Source organism: Melospiza melodia, unplaced genomic scaffold (genome assembly GCF_035770615.1).
Source record: "Melospiza melodia melodia isolate bMelMel2 unplaced genomic scaffold, bMelMel2.pri scaffold_51, whole genome shotgun sequence".
NCBI lineage: Eukaryota > Metazoa > Chordata > Aves > Passeriformes > Passerellidae > Melospiza > Melospiza melodia.
Window position 1 is genome coordinate 3329154 of NW_026948797.1, and position 14646 is coordinate 3343799.

The 14646-nt window shown below is 57.5% G+C and overlaps 1 long non-coding RNA gene across 2 annotated transcripts; it reads left to right on the forward strand.

The window, feature by feature from the left end:
• The first annotated feature begins 2512 nt into the window (after positions 1 to 2512).
• Positions 2513 to 7434, forward strand: LOC134413779 (uncharacterized). Of its 2 annotated transcripts, none has more exons than XR_010026586.1 (6): positions 2513 to 2651; positions 3060 to 3207; positions 4480 to 4578; positions 6349 to 6537; positions 6939 to 6986; positions 7126 to 7434. It is a non-coding gene; the product is annotated as an uncharacterized LOC134413779 (long non-coding RNA). The 2 variants fall into 2 exon arrangements; XR_010026585.1 differs by having other exon boundaries at positions 6362 to 6537.
• Positions 7435 to 14646: the final 7212 nt, after the last annotated feature.

Genomic DNA, 14646 nt, shown 5'->3' on the forward strand with positions numbered 1-14646 from the left:
TCGGGCTCCAGAGGAAGAGTTGTAAAGATTTTTAAGGATTTAGAGAGTTGGAAAGTGAAGGAATGTTTTAGTGAGAGTGGAAATGCCCATAAAGCCTCTGATCAGGTGGGGGTGTGGACACAGGAGCAGAGGATGGGACAGGGCCCCTGGAGGTTCCAGAGAGCTCTGGAAGCTTCCAGGCCCCTCCCAATCCAAATCCTTCTGGATTCCATGGTTCTCCCCCTGTTCCCTGCAAAATACCCCCAGGAGGGCCCCAGTTGGTTGATGCAGAACTTGGTTCCTTTGGACTCTGATTTTGGGTGCAGGGTGGGCCTGAATCCACTGATCCCTGAGGGAACCCCTCGTGCAGGAGCATCCCAAGGGTGTCAAGGCCTGAATCCACTGATCCCTGAGGGAACCCCTCATGCAGGAGCATCCCAAGGGTCTGCAAGGCCTGAATCCACTGATCCCTGAGGGAACACCTTGTGCAGGAGCATCCCAAGGGTCTGCAAGGCCTGAATCCACTGATCCCTGAGGGAACCCCTCGTGCAGGAGCATCCCAAGGCTCTGCAAGGCCTGAATCCCCTGATCCCTGAGGGAACCCCTCGTGCAGGAGCATCCCAAGGGTCTGCAAGGCCTGAATCCACTGATCCCTGAGGGAACCCCTCGTGCAGGAGCATCCCAAGGGTCTGCAAGGCCTGAATCCACTGATCCCTGAGGGAACCCCTCGTGCAGGAGCATCCCAAGGGTCTGCAAGGCCTGAATCCACTGATCCCTGAGGGAACACATTGTGCAGGAGCATCCCAAGGGTGTCAAGGCCTGAATCCACTGATCCCTGAGGGAACCCCTCGTGCAGGAGCATCCCAAGGGTCTGCAAGGCCTGAATCCACTGATCCCTGAGGGAACCCCTCGTGCAGGAGCATCCCAAGGGTGTCAAGGCCTGAATCCACTGATCCCTGAGGGAACCCCTCGTGCAGGAGCATCCCAAGGCTCTGCAAGGCCTGAATCCCCTGATCCCTGAGGGAACATCTTGTGCAGGACCATCCCAAGGGTCTCAAGGCTTGGGAAGCCCAGAGGAGCCATTGTCACTGTAGGACATGAAACAACACGAGCGCACATGTGGAAATCTACAAAATCAGAGGGTTTTGGGAAAGTTGCAAAAGGCAGCAATACGCACACACCGCTGCTCTCAAGGTGAAAAAAGGGAAGTTTATTTTTTGACTCTGACATTTCTAGATTTCCAAAAGTGACAGTGGGTTAGAGGGTGAAAGTGTCAGCTCTCCAATGACACTGGACAAATAGTCTATAAAATTTCTCTTCTTCTATAAAAGAATGCAAAACTCTAAGTTATTTACAGAAAGTGTGTGAGAAAGTTCATTGCAAGAATGTAAACATCAGAAGGCTCATAAAATCTTAAAAAATCAGGGCGACGAGCCATGGGATCCCATGGAGGGAGGTCCTGCAGAGTGGCTCATCCCAGCCCCTCTGTGATGTCCCATCACAGAAATCCAGCTTTGGGTGGTGGCAGAGCAGGGAAAGGTCCCACTCTCCCCATGACAGGAGGATGCTTTCCCTGGGCTCTGAGCTGTGGTTCCAGCATGGTTCCAGGTGGACTCGGGATTGGAGGTTGGCTGGGTCACAGTGAAGGGGTGGGAGATCATGGAATCACAGAATCCCCAAGGTTGGAAGAAAGCCTCGGGATCATCCAGTCCAGCCCCAGCAGCACCACCAAAGGGACCTTGGGAGGGCCAGAAGAGGAGCTCCAGGAGCCCCCCTTGCCTGGCCTTGGCATTTCCGTGCCAGGCTGGCCGGGCAGGCTCCGCTGCTGCCAATGTGCTGATGCGGGAGCTTTGCAGCGCCGAGATTTGCCTCCTGTGCAAAACCCAGCGAAAGTGGGCTGGGGCTGGAGCCGCGGCGTTCCCAGCCCAGGGCAGGGACGCGGGAGGATCAGAGGGATCGCAGCTCGGGAGGCTCCGGGGACGCGCCCACAGCGGCTCCCGAAGCTGCCCCGGGGCCGGGCGGAGCCGCCCCAGCGCCTTTCCCAGCCGGGTGAGGAAAAACGAGAATCCTCGCTGAAAACAGGGATGCGCACCTGGATTTTCAGGGATGCCCGTACGGGGGTGGGATTCAGGGATGATCCCCCTCGGGTGGGATTCAGGGGTGCCCCCACACGGTGGGATTCAGGGGTGCCCCCACACAGGTGGGATTCAGAGGTGCCCCCCAGGTGTGTTTACAGATGCAGGTTTCGCCCCACATGTTCCATTGCCCCACGCAGGTGTCCGTGTGTGTGATCCTGGGCCTGACATCCCTGGGTTCCCCCCTGCTCTGGGCAGGGTTTGCTCTCTGAGTCTGTTTTCTCTCAAATTCCAGTCTCTTGACACTCGGAGCTGAGCCCGTCGGGCAGCAGGGAGAGGTGAGAGGAGGGAGCTGGGTGGGATCTGGACGTGATCCAGGACTCCCTGTCAAAACATCCCCACCCCATTCCTGGCATGGTTGGGATGGTTGGTAAAAAACCTCCCAGTTCAGAGTAAAACACACAGGAATTGGCACAAAGAGACTGTTAAAGGGGCCCAGCTCCCAAAAATTCCACAGGGATTCATCCCATTTGTGCTGGAGCTGGAATCCTGGGTTTAAGCTGGCAGGGAAGGCAACTCTGTCAATGCCTCCTTCAGGTATACCTGGATTATCCCAGAATCCCAGGATGGTTTGGGTGGGAAGGGACCTTAAACCCCAAACCATTCCTGACACCTTCCACAACCCAAGGTGTTCCAAGCCCCGACCAGCCTGGCCTGGGATGGGGCAGCAGGATTTGGGGATGGGGCAGCAGGATTTGGGCATGGAGCAGCAGGATTTGGGCATGGGGCAGCAGGATTTGGGCATGGAGCAGCAGGATTTGGGGATGGGGCAGCAGGATTTGGGGATGGGGCAGCAGGATTTGGGCATGGGGCAGCAGGATTTGGGCATGGGGCAGCAGGATTTGGGGATGGGGCAGCAGGATTTGGGCATGGGGCAGCAGGATTTTGGGGGACTGGGAAGCACCATGAGGATGTCTGAGCTGACCCTGCCTTTTCCACGTGCAGCTGCAGCACCAGGATGGCCGAGCACAGGGAGCAGCTGAGGGGGGTCTGAGTGGAGAATTTGGGGCTCTTTCCTGGTTGGAACAGCTCAGCCTCTTTGGGAAGAAGAGGTGGGAATGCTGCCCCTTTCCAGGATGAAGCGAGCAACAGGGTGAGCAGTCCAAAGGCAATTCCCAGTTGTGGACTGGGATTTCATGCAGAGCAGGGGCTGGAGCCACTCGAGGCCTGTTTTATAAAGCCAAATACAAGGCCCTGAGCTGCTCCTTCCTCCACTCAAGGTGGGCTGGGGAGCTTCCAGCAAGGTGGGAATTCCTGTTCCTGGGGGACACTTGGGCAGTTTGTGTTGGAATTCGGTCCCACCAACCCCTGGATCCCCTGCCCTGCTCCAGGTGGGATCCCCTGCTGGGGTCCAGGTGGGATCCCTGCCCTGCTCCAGGTGGGACCCCCTGTTCCTGCCCAAGCTTTCCCTGCCCTGCTCCAGGTGGGACCCCTGCCCTGCTCCTGCCGCAGCTCTCCCTGCCTTGTGTAAGTGCAGAGCTGCTGCCAGCGCCGGGCGTGGGCCCATCCCAATCCCAGCTCAGGTCAGAGCGTGTCCTGTGGGTGTGGGCCATGGCAGGAGCTGCTGCTGGGAGCTGCCAGGAGCAGCTCCCATCCAGAGGCTCCATCGGTGCTCCCCAAAAGCAGCTGGGGGAGTTTGGACAGGGCTGATCCCGCGGGGGCTCTGAAGAGGGGAAACCTCGCATGCTCCTGAGTTTCAGATTCCCCATGGAAAATGCAAGGCTAGATGAACTCTGGGGTTTTTTGAGTGTCTTGTGATCCAGATATTTGGATTTATTCCCCCTGGCTTAGTCGGGGTTTGGGGTCTCAGTTTTTGAGGGTTTTCCATTGTTGGTTTGAACCAAGAGAGCAGCTGCAATTCCGTGAGGTCCTCACTTCAGAACTGGGATTAACACTGGTGTCACCACTGGGAATGCTGGGGGTGAACTGGTGCAGATCCCTCATTCTGGTGAATTAGCCAGGGAATGCTGAGGGAATGCTGGATTTACCCGTTGTGGAGGACAGGGGGTTTAAATCCAGAGTGGAGCTGGGGCTGTTTCACTCCTGTCCTTGCAATTCCAAACCCCCAGAGCTCCAAGAGCTTCCCAGTCTCCCCAAATCCTGCTGTCCCATCCCAGGCCAGGCTGGTCAGGGCTTGGAACACCTTGGGCTGTGGAAAGTGTCAAGAATGGTTTGGGGCTTAAGGTCCCTTCCCACCCAAACCATCCTGGGATTCTGGGACTCATCCAGGAGCTCAGTGCTGGGGTCCTCATCCCTACTTCCCTCCTCCCGCCCAGAGGAAGTGACAGACCCCTTTGGCTGCATGATGACGCTCTGTAAGCATGGGAAACAAAGCTCCAGGTGTTTCATATTCCCTTTTATCAAGGGTGAATTGCCTCTCTTGGTGCTGCACGGGGATTTCACCAGCCTGAGAAGCGCTGGGATGGAGGAGATTTGGGGACCCTTGGAGCTGGTTCTGAGCCAGGTAAAGGTGGGTGTTAAAGTGGGAGGTGCTTGGAGCAGCTTTGCTGCAGCTGGAAACATCCCATGAGCTCTGGGATGTTCCAAACCTCCCTGGCCCCCCGCATCCCTCCCGGGGCTGCCCGACCCTGTCCCCCCATCCCCAGCCCTGTTTGCTTCCTGCGTCAGGGCTGACTCACCCTGGGATTCCTCAGCTCTGAAGTGGTTCCTGCCGGCCCTGCCCCTCCCCTGCCCAGGTGCTGAGGGTTTTTTTCCGAAGCTCTGACTCTCTGGGTGTGCCCGAGCCTCGGCAGGTCCCGGCAGGAGCGGCTCCGCTCCGCTCCCACCGCGCGTTCCTGGCGGGGCTCCAGGGGCTGGGCAGGAGCGGCCCCGGCAGCTCCGTGCCCTGCTGAGCTGGGGCTTTTCTGCTCCTGCTGGGTCCGTCTGTGGACACAGGCACAGAACTGCAGCCCCAGAGCCCAATGGCTGCTCCAAACTCCTCCATGGACACAGGGCACTGTCCCAGATCCCGGTGGCTGTTCCAAACTCCTCCATGGACACAGGGCACTGTCCCAGATCCCGGTGGCTGTTCCAAACTCCTCCATGGACACAGGGCACTGTCCCAGATCCCGGTGGCTGTTCCAAACTCCTCCATGGACACAGGGCACTGTCCCAGATCCCGGTGGCTGTTCCAAACTCCTCCATGGACACAGGGCACTGTCCCAAATCCCGGTGGCTGTTCCAAACTCCTCCATGGACACAGGGCACTGTACCAGATCCCCCAGAGCCCTCTGTGGATCCCAATTCCCTGAGGTTTTGAGAGTTCCGGGTGAATTCGTGCTCAGAGAGATCCGTGGGGCTGGGAGGGAGCAGGCTGGGAGAAGAGAAGGCTCTGGAGACACCTTGAAGCCTTTTCCAGTGCCCAAAGGGGCTCCAGGAGAGCTGGAGAGGGACTAGGGGCAAGGCCTGGAGTGCCAGGACACAGAGAATGGCTTCCACTGCCAGAGGGAGGGATGGGTGGATGGATGGGTGGATGGGTGGATGGATGGATGGATGGATGGATGGATGGATGGATGGATGGATGGATGGATGGATGGATGGATGGATGGATGGATGGATGGATGGGATATTGGGAAGGAATTCCTCCCTGTGAGGGTGGGCAGGCCCTGGGATGGATTTCCCAGAGGATTCCCCATCCCTGGCAGTGCCCAAGGCCAGGTTGGAGCAGCCTGGGAGAGTGGAAGGTGTCCCTGCCCATGGTAGGGGTTTGGGATGGACTGAACTTTAAGATCCCCCACCCCAGAGTGTTCCATGATCCCTCTCCCCAGCCCATTCCATGATCCCTCACCCCAGAGAATTCCATGATGAGAATTCCATGATCCCTCACCCCATTCCATGATCCCTCACCCCAGAGAATTCCATGATCCCTCACCCCAGCCCATTCCATGATCCCTCACCCCAGAGCATTCCATGATCCCTCACCCCAGCCCATTCCATGATCCCTCAATCCAGACCACTGCGTGATCCCTCACCCCAGCCCATTCCATGATCCCTCACCCCATTGCGTGATCCCTCACCCCAGCCCATTCCATGATCCCTCAGAGCATTCCATGATCCCTCACCCCAGCCCATTCCATGATCCCTCACCCCATTCCATGATCCCTCACCCCAGCCCATTCCATGATCCCTCAGAGCATTCCATGATCCCTCACCCCATTGCGTGATCCCTCACCCCAGCCCATTCCATGGTCCCTCACCCCATTCCATTCCCTGGCTTCAGGGAGTCCAGGCCCAGCTGTGTCCCACAGGGAACTCGTGCTGTGCTTGGGGCTCCCTTCACCTCCTCCAGCACCGTGGTCTCCAGCTGATCCCGGGCAGGAAGTTCTGGGATGGTGCTCAGTGCCTGAAGGGAGCGGGGAGGACGAGCTGCAGACCCAGGATCCATCTCTGATCGCTGCTGTGCACAAACCATGGAATTGCTCAGGTTGGAAAAGCCCTCAGAGAGCATCAGGTCCAACCCAGCACCACCCAGCCACCCCCTGAGTGTGTCCCCAGGTGCCACAGCCACACATTTCTGGACACTTCCAGGGTTGGGCACTCTGCCCAGGGCAGCCCTTCCAGTGCTTCACAACCCTTTCAGTGAGGAATTGCTCCTAAATCCAACTTAAATCAGCCCTGGTGCACCTTGGGGCCGCTCTCACTCAGCAGATACCGACTCCACCCTCGTGCCAGGGGTTGTGAGAGGGAGAAGGTCCCCCCTGAACCTCCTCTTCCTCAGGGAGCAGGTCTGGGTCAGGGGGAAGGGAAGGCCCTGGAGCAGGAGCTAAGCCAGGGCCAAGGGGGAGCTGGAAATGGCTCCTGGAGTGTTAAAATCTCTTTTCCCAGCCCGGGAGTCGAGGAAGGAGTCAGGATTCCTCAGCTGTGCTTTTCAAGGTTGTTTATTGTTCCTTATCTGTCACATTCTTTCTCTGGCCTGCTGAGGTCCATCCAGCAGGTCAGTCAGAGGCACTCTGCCCACCCTTGGGCTGCTGTCAACATTTTATACTAAAACCCACGTGTACTTTATTTTCAGCTATTTTCCAATACCCATCACCTACGTTAGACAGTGTGTTCCTACCCTAAACCAATCCAAAAGTGCCACCATCACACAGAAGATGGAGGCTGGGAAGAAGGAGAAAGAAGGACAAGGCACGCCCAAATTCCTCCATCTTGGCTTCTGAACCCCTATTCAAAAAAACCCTAAAAACCCTAAACCCCCCCCAAAAAAACCCTAGAAAACTCCACCCTCCCCCAAAAAAAACCCTAAAAACTCCCCCCAAAAAACCCTAAAAACCCCAAAATTCTACTTTTCACCCTGTGATAAACTATCATTCTACTTAAACTCTTCTTGACTTGTAATTCTTCATACAAAGGTGGTAATTTTTTCCATGGTTCAAAATCAAAGGCACCGGGGTCTTGAGCTCTGTGCCAGGGTCTCTGAGCTGGGGCTGGAGCCATCCAGAGATGTCCTGGGTTCTGACACTGGAGGTGTCCCAGGCCAGGCTGCTCCCCCGTTGTGGGCTGTGCTCAGGTGTAAATCAGAAAAACCCCAAACTGCCCGTGTGCCCCAGGCAGGGCTGGTGCTCCCCTGGCTGGAACTGGGGCAGGAATTGGGGCAGGGCGGGGCTGCAGCTGCTGCTCTGCAGTGCCCGGCCCGGGGGTGGCACAGGGGGCACTCCCAGCCCCGGGGCTGGGCTGGCCGGGGCAGCACAGCCAGGCAGCTCCTCGGGTTCCTGGGCTTCACATTTGGGGTATTAGAAAGTCTCTTTTTTTTTTTTTTTTTTTCCCCAGAAGAAGTCGAGATTTGTTGGTTTTGCTTTTCAGGATTGTTTATTTTCTCTTATCTGGTACATTCCTTCTCTGACCTGCTGAGGTCTGTCCAGCAGGTCGGGTTATGGCACAGCCACTGCCCTTGGGGTGGTGTTAACTTTTTCTACTAAAAAGTTTATATATATACTTTATTTACAATAATTTTCTCATACATATCAACTATATTAGACAGTCTGTCTCTAAACGAACTAAAAAGTGTCACCATCTTAGCAGAAGATGGATGACAAGAAGAAGGAGAAGAAGGGCAGGACACGCTTAGATTCTTCTGTCTTGCTTCTTGAACCCTCATTCTAGAACCTTAAAATTCACGTTGTGCCCTTGGGGTGGTGTTATCTTTTTATACTAAAAACTACGTGTACTTTATTTACAATAACTTTCTAATACCTATCACCTATGTTAGACAGTCTGTCTCTACTCTAAACTAACTAAAAAGTGCCACCATCTTAGCAGAAGATGGAGGACAAGAAGAAGGGCAGGACATGCTTAGATTCTTCTATCTTGCTTCTTGAACCCTCATTCTAAAACCTTAAAATTCGGGTTGTGGCACAGCCACCGCCCTTAGGGTGGTGTTACCTTTTTATACTAAAAACTACGTGTACTTTATTTACAATAATTCTCTACAGCTATCACCTATGTTAGACAGTTTGTCTCTAAACTAATTAAAAAGTGTCACCATCACAGCAGGAGATGGAGGACAAGAAGAGGGACAGGACACACTTAGATTCTTCTATCTTGCTTCTTGAACCATCATTCTAAAACCTTAAAATTCTACTTTTCCACTTCGTGACAAATTCACTATCATTCCACTCAAACTTTTGTGCCTTGTAAATTTTCACACAGAGCTGGTCATTGTTTCTATGGACTAAAATGGAAGGCCCAGCTGTTTTTGACTCTGCGCTAAGCTCTCTGAGCTCTTTGCTGGGGTCTCGAATCACTCACGGCAGCCAGAGGAATGTCTTGGGTCTCGACAGCAACTCTGCTTTTCCCAAATTCTGGGGCTGGCAAGGACAGGACAGACACAGGGACAGTGCCCTGGGGTCCCTCCCATGTCCCCCCTGGGGTCCCTCCCGTGTCCCCCCAACCTGGTGGCACCTCAGGGCTGGGATCCAGGTGATGTCCCCGGATCCCAGAACCCCTGGGGCTGCGAGGGACCTGTGGAGGTCACCTGGGCCAATCCCCCTGCCCAGACAGGGCCCCCCGATCCCGGTGTCATGGCTGGAGCCCCAGGGCTGGTGCTGGCACTTCCCGGGGCTGGCACATCCCAGGGCTGGCACATCCATCCCAGGGCTGCTGCAATTCCTGGTCCCGGAGCCCCCAGATCCTGCTGGGGTCAGAGAGTGGGGCTGGGGACACCAGGGAGGGGAATCCTGGTCCTGGATGGGCTCAGGGGGTGAATCCCAGTCCTGGCCGGGTACTGGGGATGAATCCCGGTCCCAGGCAGGTTTAGGGGGATGAACACCAAACCCTGGTGGCACAAAGAGGGTGAATCACAATTCCAGCCGGGCTCAGGGGGTGAATCCCAATCCCAGGTGGGTTTAGTGGGATGAATCCCAATCCCAGGTGGGTTTATGGGGACAAATCCCTACCCCAGGTGGGTTTAGAGGGTCGAGTCCCAATCCCAGATGGGTTTAGAGGGGTGTATCCCAATCCCAGGCGGGTTTAGGGGAATGAATCCCAATCCCAGGTGGGTTTATGGGGACAAATCCCTACCCCAGGTGGGTTTAGAGGGACGAGTCCCAATCCCAGATGGGTTTAGAGGGGTGTATCCCAATCCCAGGCGGGTTTAGTGGGATGAATCCCAATCCCAGGTGGGTTTAGTGGGATGAATCCCAATCCCAGGTGGGTTTATGGGGACAAATCCCTACCCCAGGTGGGTTTAGAGGGTCGAGTCCCAATCCCAGATGGGTTTAGAGGGGTGTATCCCAATCCCAGGCGGGTTTAGGGGAATGAATCCCGATCCTAGCCGGGCACAGAGAGGGTGAATTGCAATCCCTGACGCAGGGGGTGCATCTCGGTCCCAGCCGGGTTTAGGGGGGTGAATCCCAATCCCGGGCGGGTTTAGGGGGCTGAATCGCGATCCCAGCCGGGCTCAGGGGGCACACGGGGAGAACTGTTCCACCTCCCGCGTGGGGAATGGCTGGCAGTGGGGGAGGGAACGGTGCCACCCTGCCTTAAAACGGAGCCGGGGCGGCCACCCCGGGGCCTCGGGGCCATCGTTGCCATTGTTCGCAGTGCGGAGTTCCCAGCGGACCCAGCTGGGCAGGCAGGGAGGGGCTGCAGCTCGGCTCACCTGGGCAGGCTCGGCTCCCCGGGGCGGGGCCGGGCTCAGGTGTTCCCCATTCCTGCCCGGATTGGGCCGGGAGAGCCCAACCTGGCCTTATACGGGCACAGAGCAGCGCCAGCCGCTCCCCGGGATGGGCTGATGGGGCCGGGCTCCCTCCTCCTCCTCCTCCTCCTCCTCCTGCACACAATGCAGGGATTTGTTTGCTGCCAGCCCGGGAATTTGGGGCTCCCGGAGGGGTTTGGGCACCCGGGGTGGGGCTGGTGATCCCCTCGAGCCTCGGGACAGGGACAAATCCCTGCTGAGCCCTTCCCCGCTCGCTGAATTCCCTGCTCTGTCCTGGAGCATTTCATCAGGAAAACAAAATTATCCCCCACCAAATCCTCCCCGAGGCTGCTGGTGAAAAAAGCCAGGGGAAACTGAGGCACGGTTTGGGCCAGGATGGTGCAGGAAAGAGAAATCCACCCCTGTCTTTTCCCCAAAGTGAGGGAGCTCCTTTTCCCACTGGCTGATTTCCTGGGGAGAGCCACTTCCATCCCTGCAAACAGCTGTGCCTGGCCAGGAGAGAGCCTGGAGCATCCATCTCCCTCCTCCTGTGCCACTGGAGTCACGCCAGGGGTTGGCTGGAACTGGGGGAGCAGCTGTGGGAGAACTGGGATGGGTGGATTAAACCAGGTTTGGAGCTGCAGTGGGAGCCCCAGGCCATCAGTTCCCCGTGCCAGGACATTTCCAGCTCCCTTCCCACACATTTAACCCCATGGCACACGTCGGGGGGGTTTGGCTCCCCTCTGGGGCTGAGCAGGACTCAGCTGGTGCTGGATTTCTCCAGGCTCTGGGAAGGACTGGGACAAGGCCTGGCTGCTCCCAGACTGAGGGTGCCTCCCTAAACCCACTGGGGAAGGGAGGAGAGGTGGAAGAAAACCAGGAACGCTCCCCCCTGGAGCTGTTTCCTGGGGAGCAGAGGGGCTGTGAGCTGAGAGTCCAGATGGGAAAAGGGGTTTTTCCCTGATAACGATGTTTTGGGTGTGTTCCTGGAGGATTTGGCCCTTAGAGGATAAAAAAGTGGAGTCAGAAAGGATCTGGGGATGTTTCAGCACAGCCAGAGACTGGAGTTACCCCAGCCCAGGGAGGGAAGGTGACAGATCCAGGTGGGATCAGATGCAGGGATGAGTTCCTCACCTTGGGAGCTGTTTCACCTTCCCAGAGTGATTCCAGGAGTGTGGGAGCAATGGAACAGCCAGGCTGGATCCCAGGAGTCATTCCCAGTTGGATCTCAGGAGTCACTCCCAGCTGGATGGGAGCTCCTGGTGGATCAGAAACACCCTTTTGGATCGCAGAACCAGGGAATGGTTCAGGGGGAAGACACCCTAAAGCAGTGGGCAGGGACAGGTCCCACCATCCCAGGGTGCTCCAAGCCCCGTCCAGCCTGGCCAGGGATGGGGCAGCCGCAGCTGCTCTGGGCAGTGGGGTCCCCTGTAGGATCCCCTGTAGGATCCCCTGTAGGATTCCCTGTAGGATTCCCTGTAGGGTCCCACGTAGATCCCCTGTAGGGACCCCTTTAGGATCCCGTGTGGATTCCCCTGTAGGATTCCCTGTAGGATTCCTTGTAGGGTCCCCTGTAGCATCTCAGGTAGGGTCCCATGTAGGATCCCCTGTAGGATCCTGTGTAGATTCTCTGTAGGATTGCCTGTAGGGCCTCCTTTAGATTCCGTGTAGGATTCCCTGTAGGAGGATCCCGTGTGTGATCCCCTGTATGATTCCCTGTAGGATTCCTTGTATGATTCCTGTAGGGTCCGCTTTAGGATCCCCTGTAGGATCCCCTGTTCCTCGCTCCTCAGGAGCCGTTTCCCTTTCTCTGCAGGCCGGGCCTGTGGAAGGAGGCCGGGGATTTTTGGGGATTTGAGGAGGCGCTGCAGCGGCGTCACCTGCCCGGCAGAGGGAGCCCGGAGCTCGCTGCAGGTGTGCACATCCCGGGATGCGCTCTGGGAGCCCGGAGCTCGCTGCAGGTGTGCACATCCCGGGACGCGCTCCCGGAGCCCGGAGCTCGCTGCAGGTGTGCACATCCCGGGACGCGCTCCCGGAGCCCGGAGCTCGTTCCTGGCCGCTCCAGGTGTGCAGATCCCGGGACGCGCTCTGGGAGCCCGGAGCTCGCTCCAGGTGTGCAGATCCAGGGATGCTCTCCCGCAGCCCGGAGCTCGCTGCAGGTGTGCACATCCCGGGATGCGCTCTGGGAGCCCGGAGCTCGCTGCAGGTGTGCAGATCCCGGGATGTTCTCCAGGAGCCCGGAGCTCGCTCCTGACCCGCTCCAGGTGCGCCCATCACGGGATGCGCTCTGGGAGCCCGGAGCTCGCTGCAGGTGTGCACATCCCGGGATGTTCTCCCGGAGCCCGGAGCTCGCTGCAGGTGTGCACATCCCGGGACGCGCTCTGGGAGCCCGGAGCTCGCTGCAGGTGTGCACATCCCGGGATGCGCTCTGGGAGCCCGGAGCTCGCTGCAGGTGTGCACATCCCGGGATGCGCTCTGGGAGCCCGGAGCTCGCTCCTGACCCGCTCCAGGTGCGCCCATCCCGGGATGCGCTCCCGGAGCCCGGAGCTCGCTCCAGGTGTGCAGATCCCGGGATGTTCTCCAGGAGCCCGGAGCTCGCTCCAGGTGTGCAGATCCCGGGATGTTCTCCAGGAGCCCGGAGCTCGCTCCTGACCCGCTCCAGGTGCGCCCATCCCGGGATGCGCTCCCGGAGCCGCTTCCTCCCCGTGCTCCGGCCTCCGGGGCTCATTCCCTGCTACTTATCCCAACATCCCCGCAGCCCAGGATTCGCCCCTGGGATGTCTCACGTCCGAGACCTCCAGGACATCTGACGTGTCCGGTCCTGGAGAGGCTCCAGGCAGGGATGGGATCACCCTTGGCAGCGGCTGGAGCTGATACGGCACGGCCTGGAGGGGGCTGGGCCGTGGATTCCTGAGGGGCCTGGCAGATAAGAGGGAGAATTATCCCCTGATCCTACAGATGCCCTCAGCAGCTCCCAAATCCCTGTGGGGAATGTGCCCTGGCACCGCAGGGGTGAGTGATTAAAGGGGATCCCTGGAACTGGCCATAAAACAACATTATTGTGCCATAAAGGGGGGGAATGCTGTTAATTATCCCATTTATTAGTTAATTACAATCCTTAACTCTGTTTTACAAGCAATCCTCAGGCCCTGATCCGTTTTTTACATGGATCTGAGAAGATGAGCAATGCCTCCACCCCCCCAAGCACCCTCTAACCATCACACAAGCATCCCTTTTTCCATAAAACCTGACCTTTTCCATCAACTTCCCCAACCACCCTCCAACCAAATTCAGGATTCTTTCAGTCCTTAGGAATTTTTAGGAAGCAGCCAGGTGGGATTTTGTGGCATTTTGAGCCAAAACCAGGGACATGACAATGCTGGGGCTGCCCTTCATCACTGCATCCTTCTGTGTTCCCCTTTTTTTCACATTCTATCCCTGAATAAAGGTAAATCCAGTGTGTATTATTCTGGATTGACAGCACTGATCTGGATAACACAGGGGTGCAGCCAGGACCTTTTTTGAAGGCTGGGGTGGGGATTTTTTGGGGAGTCCTGAGCTGATGGTGCTGCCTGGAGCCTGCAGCAATTCCCTGGGGAATTTACAGCTGGAATTGGGGCTGGTTGTGACTCTGGGATGAGAACAGCCACGGGAATTTGCCCTGAGGAAGAGGCTGGGTCCCAGTGAGGGGGGGGGGGGGGCAGGATGGGCCTCCCAAAGCCAAGGATCATCCCAGGCAGAGCTCAGCTCAGCTCCCCTTGATGGAGGGCAGGGATTCTGCTGCACGGAGCCATTCCCTGGTGCCCTCTGAGGGAGCTGGGGCTGGGAGCAGTGGGACAGGGCAATGCTGGCTTGGGTCTGTCCCAGAACGGGGACCTGAGCCCAGGAGTGCGGCCAAAATCCCAAATCTCCAGCCAACCCTTTAACCCCCTGCTGTGGCCTCGGGGATCTCTCCCAATCCCGTGGGTGGAGAAGGCTCAGAAACAGCAAAAAGATCCCCAAAAATCCAAGGTCAGTGAGGAAAAGCAGCATTAAAGTCCCAGCTGAGCCCCAGCCCTCCCTGAGTTCCCCCAGCTGGGGTGTCCCAGGCTGCCATTCCAGCCTCATCCCAGATAGCCCCAGCCCTGGTCCTGCTCCTGTCCTGGCAATGGGGTTGCTCTGAACCCCATTTTTGATCCTCTGCCTAGGAAGGGCTTTTCCCCAAGGACTTTTCCCAAGGGCTCTGCAGGTTCCTGGCTCCGGAGGCAGCCCTGCACCAACCCTGCCCAACTGGGAGCTACTGCAAACTGCTCAGAGCCCCCCATTCCCCATCCTGCCAGGCTGGGAAACTGCATTGAACTCTTTCCTGTGCTCTGGAAGTGCCCTTCCCATCCTCTACCTCCCATCCCCTGCCCTGGA